This window comes from Hirundo rustica, chromosome 9 (assembly GCF_015227805.2).
Source record: "Hirundo rustica isolate bHirRus1 chromosome 9, bHirRus1.pri.v3, whole genome shotgun sequence".
NCBI classification, from domain to species: Eukaryota; Metazoa; Chordata; class Aves; order Passeriformes; family Hirundinidae; genus Hirundo; species Hirundo rustica.
Genome location: NC_053458.1, coordinates 1,862,499 through 1,877,275, shown reverse-complemented (window position 1 = coordinate 1,877,275; position 14,777 = coordinate 1,862,499). Strand labels below are relative to the sequence as shown.

Genomic DNA, 14,777 nt, shown 5'->3' with positions numbered 1-14,777 from the left:
ACAGCCCTAAAGTTCGGAAGGTGCGAAGGTAGAGCGTCTCCCTCCCACTCTGGAATCCCCCGCGGCTCTGAGATAACCAGGAATTCTCCTCGGATGCTCCACAAGGGCATCTTGTAAAGCCCCAGAATTTGGGCCACGACACAAATTGATGCTTTATTTCGTTTTCCTGAGAATAATTCCCTGTTCTCCTGACAGCAACAATTCACCGATACCCCGCGTGCCACCCTGATTTAGTGTTTTAGGTCCCACCCACCCCAAATCCCCTCCTCAGGTGTGTCCCTTCTGCAGGAGATGCTCTGAGCCTTTAAATCTGGCCGGTTTAGCAGCTCTGAGCGCAGAAGGCAGAAGCGCTTTTCTCTGCAGAGCTCGCTCTTCACCAAATTATCATTTTTTGGTGTGCTGGGTGAGTTCGGAGCAATTTTACAGCTCCTGCAGCTTTTCCTCTGTCTTTAAGCAGCCCCTGGGTGGCGATGCTGCTGCTTTTTCAGAGTGTTTGTTTGAACAACCGCTCCCTTCTCAGGGATAACGAGAAAGGACGCGCAGCAAATGCTCCACAGGCGTTTTGTCCTGAGGTCAGGACAGCCCTGAGTGACGCGGGGGCAGGGTGAGGAGCCAACCCCAGCGGGGCTGAGGAGCCTCCCAGATCCCTTTGGGATCCTCCCGGCCCCTCTCCCATCCCTGCCGGATGCCCCCGTGTTGTCCCGTGTGTCTCTGCAGAGGTGAGACCGCGCTGTGCGGATTGTTAAATGCCAATTTAACGCGCGTCCGTGCCGCGCCACAGCCCCGCCGATTCCCCGCCGTTAATTACAGCCGGGATATCAAATGGGTTATCGATTATCGGCCTCATTATCACCACAGCTGCCTGTCAGCACCCCGCGGTGGTTTGGGAGAACTCTTCCCCTTGCCGTTCCCGGGCTGAAGCTCGGTGGTGGAGCACCAGCTGCGTTCCCACCGGGAGCAGATCCCGACTCTCCCGAGTGCAGGGGTGGTGTGAGGAGGTGTCGGGGTTCAGAGGAGATGCAGGTGAATAATCCAGCAGTGTTCAATGTGTGGTTGAGGATTGGAGAGTGAAACTGTCCCGGAAGCACAGCCGAGGGTGTGAGTGCATCCAGCCACAGAGCCCTGGGATGGTTCGGCTTGGAAGGGAAGCTCGAAATCACCCAGTGGGATGCCTGGGGAATTATGGATATTTTGGGGGTTTTTTTTGCCAAAGAAATACAGAAATCACCTCTTGGTGAAGTCCCCCTGCACCTGGGGATGAGTTACTCGCTCCTTCAGATGCAGAGACACCCAAACATCACCAGGAACATCTGAGGGCGGTTTGATGCTCCAGGAGCTTTGTCCGTGGATTACCGCTGGAGTTGTCTGTGTGGGGGATAGCAGGGGGAAAATGCCTGACATGAAGAAGTGGGAAGGAGTTGAAACAGAACCATTCCAGGCCCCAATGTGTAATTTGGAGCTGAAATCTCACGGCAGGATTGGCCCATCGCTCACAGACCCTGCGAGGATAATTTCCACGGAAGTTATTTATGTGGAGAAGCCGAGACACTTGTGCTTTTTGCAGGCAGATAACGGGGGCTGGGGAATGATTTATGCCAAATGGAAACGATTCCTCATAATTGCACCGAGTGCTTAATATTCCATCTCCGCCCCGCGAACAGGAAACTGTCTGGCTTTCAATTTATGGTTTAATTTGTGATAATCACGCTCCTAAATCTATCCACGTGCTCCTTTGCACTCTGGGATGAAGTGAGGCCCTCTCCCCTGGGAGTCTCCTTGCTCACCCCTCGCTGTCAGCAGCGTTGTCTCCTTTCCTTGCCTCATCTGCTTCTAATCAGCCAGGAATTGTGAATTTAATTTGGCTAATTTCAGGAATAAAACCCGTGTATCCCCATTTCCAGTGCGTCAAGAATTCCTGGGTGTTCTACCCTCATCCCAGGAGGGGAAAACGCTGGGAATAGCAGCGGGTACAGAGCAGGGCAGAGTCACAGAACACTCTGCCAGTGGGATTTTGTGGTTTTTTTGGGAGCAGGAGAGGCTGAATGAGGAGCACAAAGTGCCTGGGGTGTCTCCCACCCCAGAGCCGGGAGCCAGCTCTGGAAAGCTCCAACCTCTCCAGAATCAGTTGGGATTTCTGTATCCAGCCTTGCTGTCAGAGGAATTTCCCCAGGAATTGGGTTTGGGTTACAGAGGCGTGCGCATTTTCTGAAGTTTAAGGATCTTGGCTTGGGCTCTGACTAAAATCCCACAAACTTTAATTTAGTGGGATGGCCTGAAATGGGGACCGTGCCCTGGAGCTGCCCCTGACATTAACCAGCTTCCCCAACGTTGTAATTTCAGCCTGAAACGCTGCCAGACAGGGCAAGGAGCTGATCCGGGAGGCTGCAGGAGTGGAAACAGTCAGAAAGATCAGAGCTGGAAATGCACAGGTTGGGTTCTTCCAGAGGGGGGGGAAAAAAATCCCCACGGGCTGCAGCGAGCTCTGTGAGTTCATCTTGATTTTCACGAGTGGAGGAAAGAAGCAGAAAGCAAAGATTCTTTCAATTAGATGTGACAATTCCAAGCCCTGGGAGCTCTGCAGATGCTGAAACAAACCTGCCGTGACCCCTGGCTGCACAGGGACATGCAGGGGGATATCCCTGCACGCTCCAAAACAAACCCCAGGAAGTTTATTCCAAGCAAAATGGGATTTTTGGACTTTTTTTTTTTTTTCCCCCCACACCTTCTCCGAGTTTGGGATCTCACAAAAGGAGGATTGGAGGGTTAAAGCGGGAGGGAGAGGAGCAGGGCTGCTTTGGGGTGGGAGAGTTCAGTGCAAGGGCTGACCAAACAAGAAATCCTTTGTTTCCCGGGTCAGGCTGCTCCCCTCTCCCGCAGCACCTGGGGATTATCCTGATGGGGTGATGATGATCCAAGGACAGGAGTTGTTTTTTTTTTTTTTTTCCCCCTTTCACAGCTGCTGATAACATCCTGATCCTTGCTCCAAATAAACCATCCCCAGAGACCAAGGGATTTTTTTGTTTGTTTTGGTTTTTAATGGGGAAGTTTGGGAAGAAAAAAAAAAAAGAAAAAAAAAAGGGCAGCTCTGAATAAATATGAATTTATTATTCTGTTTATCGAAGACTCTGGGAGAAGCCAGCAGGAAAACAACTGGAGTGTTCTGCTGCACCTCGATTTCTCCAGGCTGCAGAAATCTCCAGGGTCGCTCCTGAACATCCACAGGAAAAGCCACACAGAGAAATTGTGCTTGGCCACAGTCAGGGGAGTGATTTGGCTTTGTCAGTTGAGCTCGCTGAGCCCAAAGATACCGAAAATTGTCTGTACTCTCGATAATCCCCGTGGAATCCAACTGGGCTGAGAAAGATTCTCCTGTCACCTTTTGATTCCTGCCCAGAAAGATGCTTCCCAGGCCTCTAAGCAGATTTTGAGGATGACAGCCAGCTGCAATCCAGGAGTCACTGCTAGTTTTGAGGCGCTGCTTGATTTTAGAGAATATCTGAAGGGACTGCCTAAAATCCAGCAAACCTCCTTGGCTTCTCTTGGATTAATGGAATACCTGGAAGAAGCAGCGCCGCTGCCATCTGCCCTGTGGCTTCCTGAGGCTTTCTCCAGGCTGTTCCATCAGCCCAGCACAGAATTTTTATGGTTTTAATGGTGTTTTTATATTGGATTGGACTGGAATTAGCACAGGCAGCCGTGTCAGGGGAAAGCGCTGGAGCTGGATTATCTCCGTTATTGGGTACGTACACCTCGCAATTCCACTTGCCAGGAACCTGGGAGAATCTCTCCCTCCAAGCACAGAAGTGCTGGAAGAGGATGGTTTGAGGAGCAAAACCCCCGGGAGTCTTGCAGCTTCCTTTAATTCCTGCAGCAGTTCCCTGAGGCCAGGAGAGTGATGGGTCTGCAATATTGATTACCCGGGACACGGGGCAAAGCCTGGATCCGTCAGGATTAATTAAGGATTAATCAGAGCCTGCTCCTTTCCGCTTCGCTGTTGTCCTGGTGGCTTTTCCAGCCTGCAGATCCCGGCTCCGTTTTCCAAAGGCAGCCTTGGAAGGGCTGAACCCCAGGCAGGATTCCAGCTGTTGTCAGCAGGCCACAGCCGTGAGGAATGAAAATTTAACTTCTCCCAGATGTTCTCCCGGCTTCTCCCCCGTCTCCTTCCCGTCCCATCTTTCATCCTGCTGCCGGTGGAGGTGGTGCCCGTGGCCAGGGCAGCGCTGGGCTCTCCCATAATGGACCTTGACAGGGAAGGGAACAGCAAAGGGGAGAGATCCAGCCCTCAGCCACAGCCAGAGCTGGAATTTTAAGGGATCAAAGGCACCCAGGCAGCCCCTGCAGGAGGGAGAGCATCTGGAAGAAATAATAATCAGAGGCTGAGGGGGCTGCTTGGCATCTTCCGAGCAGGTTGGAGCAGCGGCGGGGTGGGGAAATTGTCCTTTAGCTTTCGGCCGCTCTTGGAGGTTCGATGGCAGAACCAAAGATTCCCAAATGGCTTGGGAAGCTGCCGTGGGGCTCAGCTCCTCGAGAGGAAAAGGCTGGAATGGGAGCCAATCCTATTATTTTGTTGATTTATGTTTTTCCGTAGCACGTGCGGGAGCGGTTGCTACGGGGAAGGGCAAGGGTTGTGTTTATAAATGATGTAAATCGAATTACACAGGCACACGCACGTGGAGCCGCTCGTGTAATACACGGGGTTTGGATTAATGGACTATGGGATAGCACAGGCCAGCGTGGCTGTACGTGTTCCTAGGACGGAATTCCTGCCTGGCAGGGTGGGCAGGCCCCGGCACAGGGTGCCCAGAGCAGCTGCGGATCCCTGGAAGTGTCCAAAGCCTGGACAGGGCTTGGAGCAGCTGGGCTGTGTGACCAGTGACAGGATTGGGGAGGGAATGGCTGGAGCTGTGTCTGGGAGGTTCGGGTTGGATTTTGGGAAAGGTTCTTCCCCCAGAGGGTGCTGGCACAGCCCAGGCTCCCCAGGGAATGGGCACGGCCCCGAGGCTGCCGGAGCAGCTCCGGGAGGGTTTGGACAGCGCTGCCAGGGGTGCACAGGGTGGGAATGTTGGGTGTCTGTGCAGGGACAGGGGCTGGATCAATGATCCTGATGGATCCCTTCCCTCTCAGCTTATCCTGTGATCCTCAAAGTGTTCCCTGAACTCCCCTGGTGTCTCCAGGTGCTGCTGTCCCACCCCAGAGAGTCTGTGTGGTCACAGCTCAGTGCCCTGGGGATGGCTGGATCTCTCCACAGGCACTGCCTCACCTGGGAGCTGGGATCCTGGGGCTGGAGCCCTCCTCACTCCCCATCCCTCTGGAGCCTTCCTCACTCCCAATCCCCTGGAGCACGCCTCACTCCCATCCCTAAAGCAATCCCCATTCCCCTGAAGCCCTCCCTGGTCCCCTGGAGCCCTCCTCGCTCCTCATTCCCCTGGAGCCCTCCTCACTCCTCATTCCCACCCCTGGAGCCCTCCTCGCTCCCAATCCCCCCAGAGCGACCCTAATTCCCATCCAGCAATCCTCATCCTCACTCCCATCCCTGGACCAATCCTCATTCCCCTGGAGCCCTCCTCGCTCCCCATTCCCAGCCCTGGAGCCCTCCTCGCTCCCCATTCCCAGCCCTGGAGCCCTCCTCGCTCCCCATTCCCACCCCTGGAGCCCTCCTCGCTCCCCATTCCCGCCCCTGGAGCCCTCCCCATTCCCACCCCTGGAGCCCTCCTCGCTCCCCATTCCCACCCCTGGAGCCCTCCTGCTCCCCACAGGGAAGCCTCCCTGACCCCTGCCGTGCCCCAGCCCCACACCCCAGGGAGTTTCGCCGTTCCTCCCTCGCAGCTTTTGGGCAGATGCGCGCCAGCCCGAGTGTGAGCTCCATCACCTCTGCCATCCTCCCCGGCGGCTGTGATCCATCCCCCGGCGCTCTTTTCCTGCTCACCACGGCTCGTCTGGAGCAGAAAGGCGCTTCAGCTGCACATCTGCCAGCGCGGCCGAGCCCCTCAGCCCGGCAAACAAAAGAGTTCCATTTCTTCCTTCCTACAGAGACCTTTGCTAGGGGAGGCTGTAAATGTTCAGAGCTGTGTGAGCCCCCAGATATTCCGGGTGTTAGAGACAGGTTCCCAACAAGGGAAGAGCATCCCACAGTGATGAGGAGATTTTTATTGTCTTTAATCTTTGAATTTTTGTACGCAGCGAAGCCAACGCTTCCCAGCTTTCCTCGCCCCTCTTCTTTGAGGAATCTGTTTTTATTTATCTGATTTTTTTTCCTGTTGTCCGTGGTGTGGGTGCACGGTGACTCCTGACACAGATGGGACACTGCTCCCAGCGCTGGGCAGGATGGGCTCTCCTGGAAATTTCCCTTTGGGGAAATGTTTGCACATCAGGAGCAGCCCAGCAGAGGGGGTGCAGATCATCTTAAAATGGTTTAAGGGATGATTTGCACGGAAATGCAAATTTCATTTGCAGTAATGGCTCTTTTTTTTTTCTTTCTTTCTTTTTTTTCCCCATGCACCTCCACATTTTCACTTTGTAAGCCGGTGCTGGAGCTTGGCACTAAAAGGCTTTAAACCTTTTTACTTCTCCAAAACTCCTCTAATCATCCGTCTTGCTGATTATCCTTAAGCCATTTCTGGGAGGTTGCTGGTCAGCCCTCAGAGCTCGATTCACCTTCGTGGGGCTCAGAACACACCGACCTCACGCAGCCTGGATCACCATCCCTCAATTCCACGGACACCTTCCACAGTCCCAGGCTGCTCCCAGCCCCGTCCAACCTGGCCTTGGGCACTTCAGGGATCCAGGGGCAGCCACAGCTTCTCTGGGCACCCATCCCCATCCAATTCCTGCCCAGACTGTGCCCTTTGCTTTGCTCAGTCCCACAGCTCTGTTTGCTCCGGGGCTCAGGACCCTTCCCAGTCCAACCAGAGCAGCCAGGAACACGTGGGAGCCTCTGGCACCTGCTGCCCTGGAGGTTTGGCCAACCTGACCACAGCACGGAGGTGACCCCAGGGGGGCTTTTTTCCCTTCCCAAAATAGAGCAGGGCCAGGGCTTTGAAGCTCCAAATGCAGAATTCAGCTCCGTTTTCATTTTAATGAGATGGTGTCATCTCCTGTGCTGCATCCCTTTAAATGCTGGGACTTTATTTGAGTATTTTTAAATGAATTTCTTCCCCCCCTCTGTGGGGCCGCTGACCTCCCCTCCCATATTGCCTCCAGATGTCCAGGAGGGAACAGGGAGGGGAATCCTGTTGGATCCTGTTCCTCTGGAGAAGGGCTGGTCCCTCTTGCTGTGTTGTATTTTCGGTGGGATTAAACGAGCTCCATCCACAGCCGCGCAGAAATGTCGGTCCCACCACCTCCATCCTTGGCTGCTCCTTCCCTTTTCCACCACCTCCTTTGAACCAGGATCTAAATCACTTTTTTTAACGTGAAGTTTAACCCAGAGGGGTTGTTTTGAGGTGGATCTGGATCACGGAGGTGACCTCAGGGATGAGGAGGAGAAGGACAGCAGGCTGTCCTCAGGGCTGGTGGCCTCTAGGGCTGCAGAGAGCAGGAGAAACATTGGCGGCAAGCCACAAATGACTCAAAAAGCTTCAGAAATCAAGGAAGAAGTGAAAACCCAGGAGAGCCCTGTGCCCCACCCCAGCTCTCCTCAGCACGTCCCAAAGCAGAGCTTTGCCACCACCAGCCCTTCCCATCTGCATCAATATTCCTGGCTGCTCTCTGATTTCCTCCAGATGGGCCGCCATAGTTTCCTATCTTCCTTCTTTTGGTCTCTTTTTTTATCTTTCATTTCAATCCAAACGATTTCTCCCTCCCTTGCCAAGCTCTGTATTGTGCCGCATTCCTCGCTCCTGCAGACACAATATCCTCCTTGACCCAGCCTGGCACGTTTCCACCCGTGCTGTCGCGTCCATTCCTCCCGAAAATCCTTACTCCATCTCCAAAAGCAGCTCCAGGGGGATGTGATATCCTGCTGTCCATCATCCCAGTTACATAAAGTGTCCCTGGGACACCACAGGGACAAATTCCCAGTCCCAAACCTCTGCAGCTGCCCAGAAGGGCTGGGTTTGGGAACGTCGCTCCGCTTTGGGGGGGTATTTTTGGGAAGCGTCCCTTCTAAGTGAATCATCTGTTTGCACGTACACCCCAGGCCGGCTCCCGCGCGGCTGCGTGTGCCAAAAAGCACATTTTCAATCTCTAAACTGCTGCTTGCTGAGCAAGTCAGGGCAGCGTTTAATTGCACCTCTGTCTCCCTTGACTAGAGCAGAAAATATTTAAATATTTGTGCCAGTTTGTATTTTCTTCATCTTCAGTGAGTAGGAGGCAAAACATCATTGAAGGCCCCTTTTGAGCATTTCTGCGCATTTCTCCGATTTGTGTAATGTCTCCTCCGCATAATTTAATCTTTTGGGGTAAAACTAAGGATAACCTGCTCATTTAAGGGCAAAAAAAAAGGTTCTTTTATGGAAAAAAAAAATTATCTTGTGCAAAGTAAATATATTTTAAATAATTGTGTGAAAAAGAATAGTTTAAGTCCTCTTCCCGATCTTAAGGACTTGTCACAGAGATATCAAATTTATTTTTCATTGGCCTAGTGATACCGCTGATACTCTAATAAATCCACCAAAAAAAAATATTAAAAATAAGCTGTTCTGCTGCTAAGTTCAAGCTACTTTGACTCACAAGTCAAGGCTGATGGAAGCAAATCACAGCTCTGGGGTAATTTAGTCTAATTTAAAATCATTTCAAAGTGAGTGCAAAGGTGCCTTGGAGTAGTTAATCTGATTGAGGGTTTTTTAAGATCAGCGATGTGCATGGAAATGACCCTGGCTCTATTCTTGATAAATATGAATATTAATGAGTTTGCACTCATATAATTTGGCCAAGGTAAAATAAATTTGATATCTCTGTGGCAAATCCTTAAGACAGAGATAAGGACTTAAACCATTCTTTTTCATGCAATTATTCAATATATATTTACTTTTGCACAAGCTGTATTTTTTTCTCCCATAGAAAACATCTTCATTTTTGCCAGGGATCGTTGGGTCTTTTCAGAATTAAGGAAAATATCTTCACTTTTCTGCCTGAGCACTTTCGGCTCGAGCTTCTGTTTTACCCCTACTCTTCCCACAAGAGAAACGCAACCCCAATTTGCTTAATTGCTGAAGATTAATTGCTGAAGAACAGATAAGAAAAATGAAAGAATCAAATGCCTTCACTAACCCAGGCCCAAAGGAGAGCCAGCTGAGATATGGGTTGTGACCGTGGCGTTGCTCTGATGGATCCGAGGCTCTGCTATCCCTGCCCCATCTTAATTTGTCACAATTCCCACTGGAAAGCCACCAAAGGATCCGCTGGGAGATCTTTTCATCGCCGCCGCTCAAAAAAGGGGAATTTTCCTTGCGAGGCATTTGTCTCTGCCTCCCTGGGAGGGCTGCACATGGCTGGCAGGTTGGAGGGTCTTGGTTTCTCTTCCGAGATTCAGGTGGTTTTGGAGTCTTTTTGCCCTCTGTGAAGCTCTGAGCCGGACGTAACAAAGAGATGGAGTCTTCAGGTTCTGATTTTAGACACAACAAAGAGATGGAGTCTTCAGGTTCTGATTTTAGATACAACAAAGAGATGGAGTCTTCAGGTTCTGATTTTAGACACAACAAAGAGATGGAGTCTTCAGGTTCTGATTTTAGACACAACAAAGAGATGGAGTCTTCAGGTTCTGATTTTAGACACAACAAAGAGATGGAGTCTTCAGGTTCTGATTTTAGACACAACAAAGAGATGGAGTCTTCAGGTTCTGATATTTCCAGGTTGCGCGCTTTGTTTATTGTTTCTTATCTTACGATTTTCTCAGTGCCCAGCAAAGGTCTGTGCAGCTGCTCGGGCATCTGGCGACTCCTCCCACACTGGGCTGCAGCGTTATCTTTTATACTAATTGCTACGTATTCTTTATTTATCATTACTTGCCAATACCCATCACTTATACTAAAAAGCTCATCTCTACTTTGACCCAATCTCCTTAAACTACTTTGTGCCACCGCCACTGCAGAAAATGAGTGAGGGAAGAGGAAAGAAGGAGCAGGAGACAGCGCCCCAAATCCTCCATCTTGCTCCCATCCACTTCCACACTGAAAACCCAAACCTACTGTTTTCTCACCCCGTGATGAGCTAAACTCCAATCTTTCACACTCTTGTGGCCTGCAATCCTTCCCGCAGTGCAGGAAGCCTTTCCCGTGGACTGGGATCAAAGCCAAGGTCCCTCTGGGCTCTGTGCCTGGTCCCAGACCCCCCTGTCCAGGTCTCTGACCCTCCAGGGCAGCCAAAGGAATGCCCTGGGCTCCAAGAGGAGAGGGCCACTGGTGATGAGGTGACAGAAGGAGAGCAGAGTCCTTGCAGCCCTGGAGTCCAAGGAGCTGCATCCACCCAGGACAGCCAACAGGAGCGTTCTGCTTTCCCCTCTTCTCAAACACGGCTGGTTTCTCATCAGGCCCATGGGTTCGGGTGCTTGGGTGTTCCACTGATAAGGGTTATCAGGAACCTTCTATCCACGCGCTCCTCGTTTCTTTGATGACTCATTAGCAGCCAATTTGCAGCAGGCTTTGGGGCAAGTCCCCACCAGTTCTCACAGGGCAGGAACATTTATTTGCTGTTTTCTGTTCCAGGCCCTGGACGCTGCCCACTCCTCATGACTCACACCGGAGCAATCCCTTTTTTTTTTCCTGTTTTGATTGGGATAAAAATCATCTCCAGGAACGGATGGAGAACTCTGCGTTACCCAGCTCACAGTTCCCAGCCTGAAATCAGGTAATTTTCTCGTGGGGATTGAGACAATCCCACAGCCGTGCTGGAGTTCGTGGTTGCCACAAGGCCACTCCACACCCGTGGTTAAATCGCCCCTCTGGGATGTTGTTACTGGGATTAACGGGATTCCCCGATGGTTGTAGGACACGCTGAGCCTACACAGAACTGTGGGATGGTTCGGGTTGGAAAGGACCTTTAAAAATCCATGGGCAAGGGCACCTTCCACTATCCTGTGCCAGCCCTGTCCAGCCTGGCCTTGGGCACTGCCAGGGATCCAGGAGCTGCTCTGGGAATTCTATCCCAGCCCCTCCCCACCCTCCCAGCCAGGAATTCCATCCCAATATCCACCTAAATCTTCCTTCTTCCATCCTACACCCATTCCCTGTGTGCTGTCCCTCCATCCCCTGTCCCCAGGCCCTCTCCAGCTCTCCTGGAGCCCCTTTGGGCCCTGCCAGGGGCTCGGAGCTCTCCCTGGATCCTTCTCCTCTCCAGCTGAGCACCCCCAGCTCTCCCAGCCCGGCTCCAGAGGGGCTCCAGCCCTGCAGCAGCTCCGGGATCTCCTCTGGACTCTCTCCAGCAGCTCCAGCTCCTCCCTGTGCTGAGGATCCCAGAACATGTGAATATTCACAGGGAATGCTCTCCAGGAATGCTAAAGGTACCCATGCACTGAAGGGCTCCCTGTGGATTTTGACCTCATTAGTCCCTACTTTTACAAATTTCCTTTAAACTTCCTCTTGCTTCAACAAAGACATGGAAAACCTTCAGACAAGTTCAGTCACTTATTAACGAAGGATTCCTTAGAAAAGCTCTGTTTTCTCCTTAATGCCATGGAGGACCTTGGCGTTTTCCTCAGGGTTTTTTCTTTCAACCTCCATGACAAATAACTGGGGAAAAAAAAAAAAAAAAATACTATTTCTTTGTCACATCCAGCTGTTTGTTAGGTGGTGGAGCAGAAAGCTGTGATAAGAATCAGAGGGCAGAGCCAAACTGATAAATGCTGTAATCTTGATGATGGAGAAAGAAAAGCAGCTGGGATTTTTCTCTTTGTTTCTTTAATTAAGTCTAGACTATACGTGTTGTGCTGCTGGGAAATAATCTGGAAATGTTTACCAAATTGCATTCTGATTATGATGTCAATAATCAAGTGAAAAGAACGAGCAGAGGCTTAATTTAGGAAAGAAAGGAAATCTCTGACTTGCAGCTCCATGTTGCTTCAGGGAGCAGCACTGAACCTCAAAGACAGAACTGTTCTTTCCTCCCAGTTTGTAAAATTTACTGTCCCCAGGCACTAAACAAGAATTTTCCATCCCAAACTCCAGGGAAGCGATGGGGCTGAGGAGATTTCACTCCCTGCCCTTTTGGCATCCTGTTTAAAATCCAGAACACCCCTTCCAAAGGATTTCTTCAGAAAATCCCAAGGAGGGCAAGAAAAAAAGTGCAGCCACAAATTTTTCTGGTCTCTGTCCTGAGATTTTAGTCTTCGTGGCTTGTACACAATTTCAGATTATCCCTATATATTTTAATTTAAAATCTATCTTGAAAAAAATAACTGAGGCTTCTCTTCACTCTCTACTCCCTCATTAGCTGCAGTGTTTAGAACAACACCCAAATAATCAGGAGTAATTCTGGAGGAGAGTGGCCATCTGTCACCAAGGCCGACAGGGACATTTGCTGTCTTTTCAGAGAAATCTTTTAGGAGCAGGGAAAGGACTGGATCCCCTGGGTTCATCCCAGACAGGCATGTTTGGACTGCTATTTAACCAGCCTCTAAATGAGCTGCTTAATTAGCAGGTAGGCCAAGCAATTTAGAATTTACAATCATAGTTTGAATACAGATGTAAAAAAACCACTTTCTCCTATGGCTGGGTTTTATTTTTTTTTTTCCTCCCAGTTCAGGGATACTTATTTATTTGATCAACCAAAAAAGTTAAATATAAAGCGAGCATATTCTTATCTCATCTTTTCCATCAAACTGGAAAAAACCTCTCTTGTTTACCTTGTAATCACTGATTCAGGTGCATTCCAGCCTTTCCATTGGCAGATCTCACAGTTTCTGGTAGTAAAATCCATCATTTTCCTTAAAAGTGGCCCTGATTCCATCGAGTTTGCAGTCCTGCCCACAGGGTAGTTTAGACAGGACTGAAATATTGAATTTTTTTTTTTTTTTTTTTTTTTTTTTTTTTTTTTTTTTTTTTTTTTTAATTTGGGTACTTTTAATTTGGGTACTTTTTCAATAGCCTGTCACTGGTTCACTCTGATAACATCCCCCAGAATAAGGCAAATCCTACATTTACACACAGATCTTGCAGGATAGAAACATTCAAAACAGACTTTTTTGGGGTTAATATGCCTTTTCTTTACTTTTCTTTACTTTACTTTACTTTTACACACAAATCTTGCAAGATAGAGACATTCAAAACAGGATTTTTTGGGGTTAATATGCCTTTTCTTTACTTTTACACACAGATCTTGCAAGATAGAGACATTCAAAACAGACTTTATTGGGAGTTAATATGCCTTTTCTTTACTTTTCTTTACTTCTGCAGCTCCTAATGAGTGATGAAATTCCAAACCACTGAGCTGGATATACTGAAAAGGTAACTACCTGCAGATTGTGTCATTCAAGCACTTATTTAGGTGCACATTAGGTATTCCTGAAAAGGTCAGGAAAGAGAATTCCCCTTATTGTCTGCCTAATTTCAGAGGCTGGAACCAGCTCAAGGTGTTCCCGAGGTGTGGATCCTGTTGCAGCCTGGCTGCTAAAGGAATTCCAGATGTGCAAGGGCAGAGGAGGAGGAGGACAGGGAGGGTGTGAGGCCAGCACAGAGCAGGGAGTTCAGAAGGAAAAAAAAAAAAACCCTGGGTTTTGGCTCTTGTTTTTTGGGATTGTATTTGAAGCCATGTGTTGCTTTATCATCTTCTTTTTCTGCCAGAGTCAGGATTAAATGCTCGAGAGATGGTGTTTGTGTTCGGACTCAGGTGTTTAGCAATTCTTATCTATATTACAGTCTCAGAAGCCGTGAGCACTTCTAGCTAACAAACTAAAAATGGAGCCCTCTCTATGTCCTTACAAGGCCTCTTAAGGATAAACTGTCCAATTGAGAAATGACACCTGAATTATTTTTACTTTTAACCCAATAACCGAACACCTGTAGTCTGCAATGTGGATTTTTCTCCCCAATTACAAAATCCCACCCAGACCCATGAGGAAGAAGGTGAAAAAGAAGGACTCAGCCTCTGCCCTAAATCCTCCATCCTGCTTTATCTCTATTCCTGCATTCTAAACCCTTCAGCTCTGAGTTTTGCACCCTGTGCTCTCACACACTTCTATCCAAACCCCACAGCCACAATCCCAGCGCTGTCACTCCATTTTGGGAGCTGTTCCACGGGCTCAGGTCAGTGCAGTGTTTGCTGGGGGCTCAGAGCCTGGCAGCACAGGAACTCTGGAATTCCCAGTGCCCAGGGCTCCAGCAGCCATGTGGAATGGGAAATGCAGAGAAGGGAAGCACAGCTCGGTGTCCAGCTCTGGAGAATTTGGCTGCTGAGGGATGCACCCCATGGACAAAGGTGTCTCCTGGGAGGATGGTGATGTCCCAGCATGGTGAGGGGAGCTCTACCCATCCGCAGCTTAAGGAAGAACTTCCCAGAGATGCCTTAAGTTTTATCTTTGCTGTGTTCCAGGTTCTGTACTGCCCAGGTGCAGCTCTGAGCTCACACTCAGCGTCACTCAGCTCTCTGCACACAGCAGCGACACAAAACAAATCCTGTTCCTGCTGCACACCAAGGACAACTTCCAGCCCCAAAGCACAAACAAGGGTGGCTGGAGGGAGGAACGAGAAGGATGGGACCTCACAGCCTGGAGCTGGGATGGGACAATGAAACCCCGATATGCAAATGGACAAAAACTTATAAAAGTGCAGGACTTCATGACCACGGGTCCATTTTGTGTCCATTTTGGGTCCATTTTGTGACCATTTTGGTTCCACCTTGGGTGT

The 14,777-nt window shown here is 49.8% G+C and overlaps 2 long non-coding RNA genes across 3 annotated transcripts; both read left to right on the top strand.

Moving 5' to 3' along the window:
- Nucleotides 1-342: 342 nt before the first annotated feature.
- Nucleotides 343-5,646, top strand: LOC120756890 (uncharacterized). Of its 2 annotated transcripts, XR_005702285.2 has the most exons (4): nt 343-403; nt 521-719; nt 2,341-2,429; nt 3,123-5,646. It is a non-coding gene; the product is annotated as an uncharacterized LOC120756890 (long non-coding RNA). The 2 variants fall into 2 exon arrangements; XR_005702284.2 differs by having other exon boundaries at nt 521-2,429.
- A 5,009-nt stretch (nt 5,647-10,655) lies between these two features.
- LOC120756891 (uncharacterized) lies at nt 10,656-14,280 on the top strand. Its single transcript, XR_005702286.2, has 4 exons — nt 10,656-10,785; nt 11,275-11,437; nt 13,329-13,379; nt 13,716-14,280. It is a non-coding gene; the product is annotated as an uncharacterized LOC120756891 (long non-coding RNA).
- The last annotated feature ends 497 nt before the right edge of the window (nt 14,281-14,777 follow it).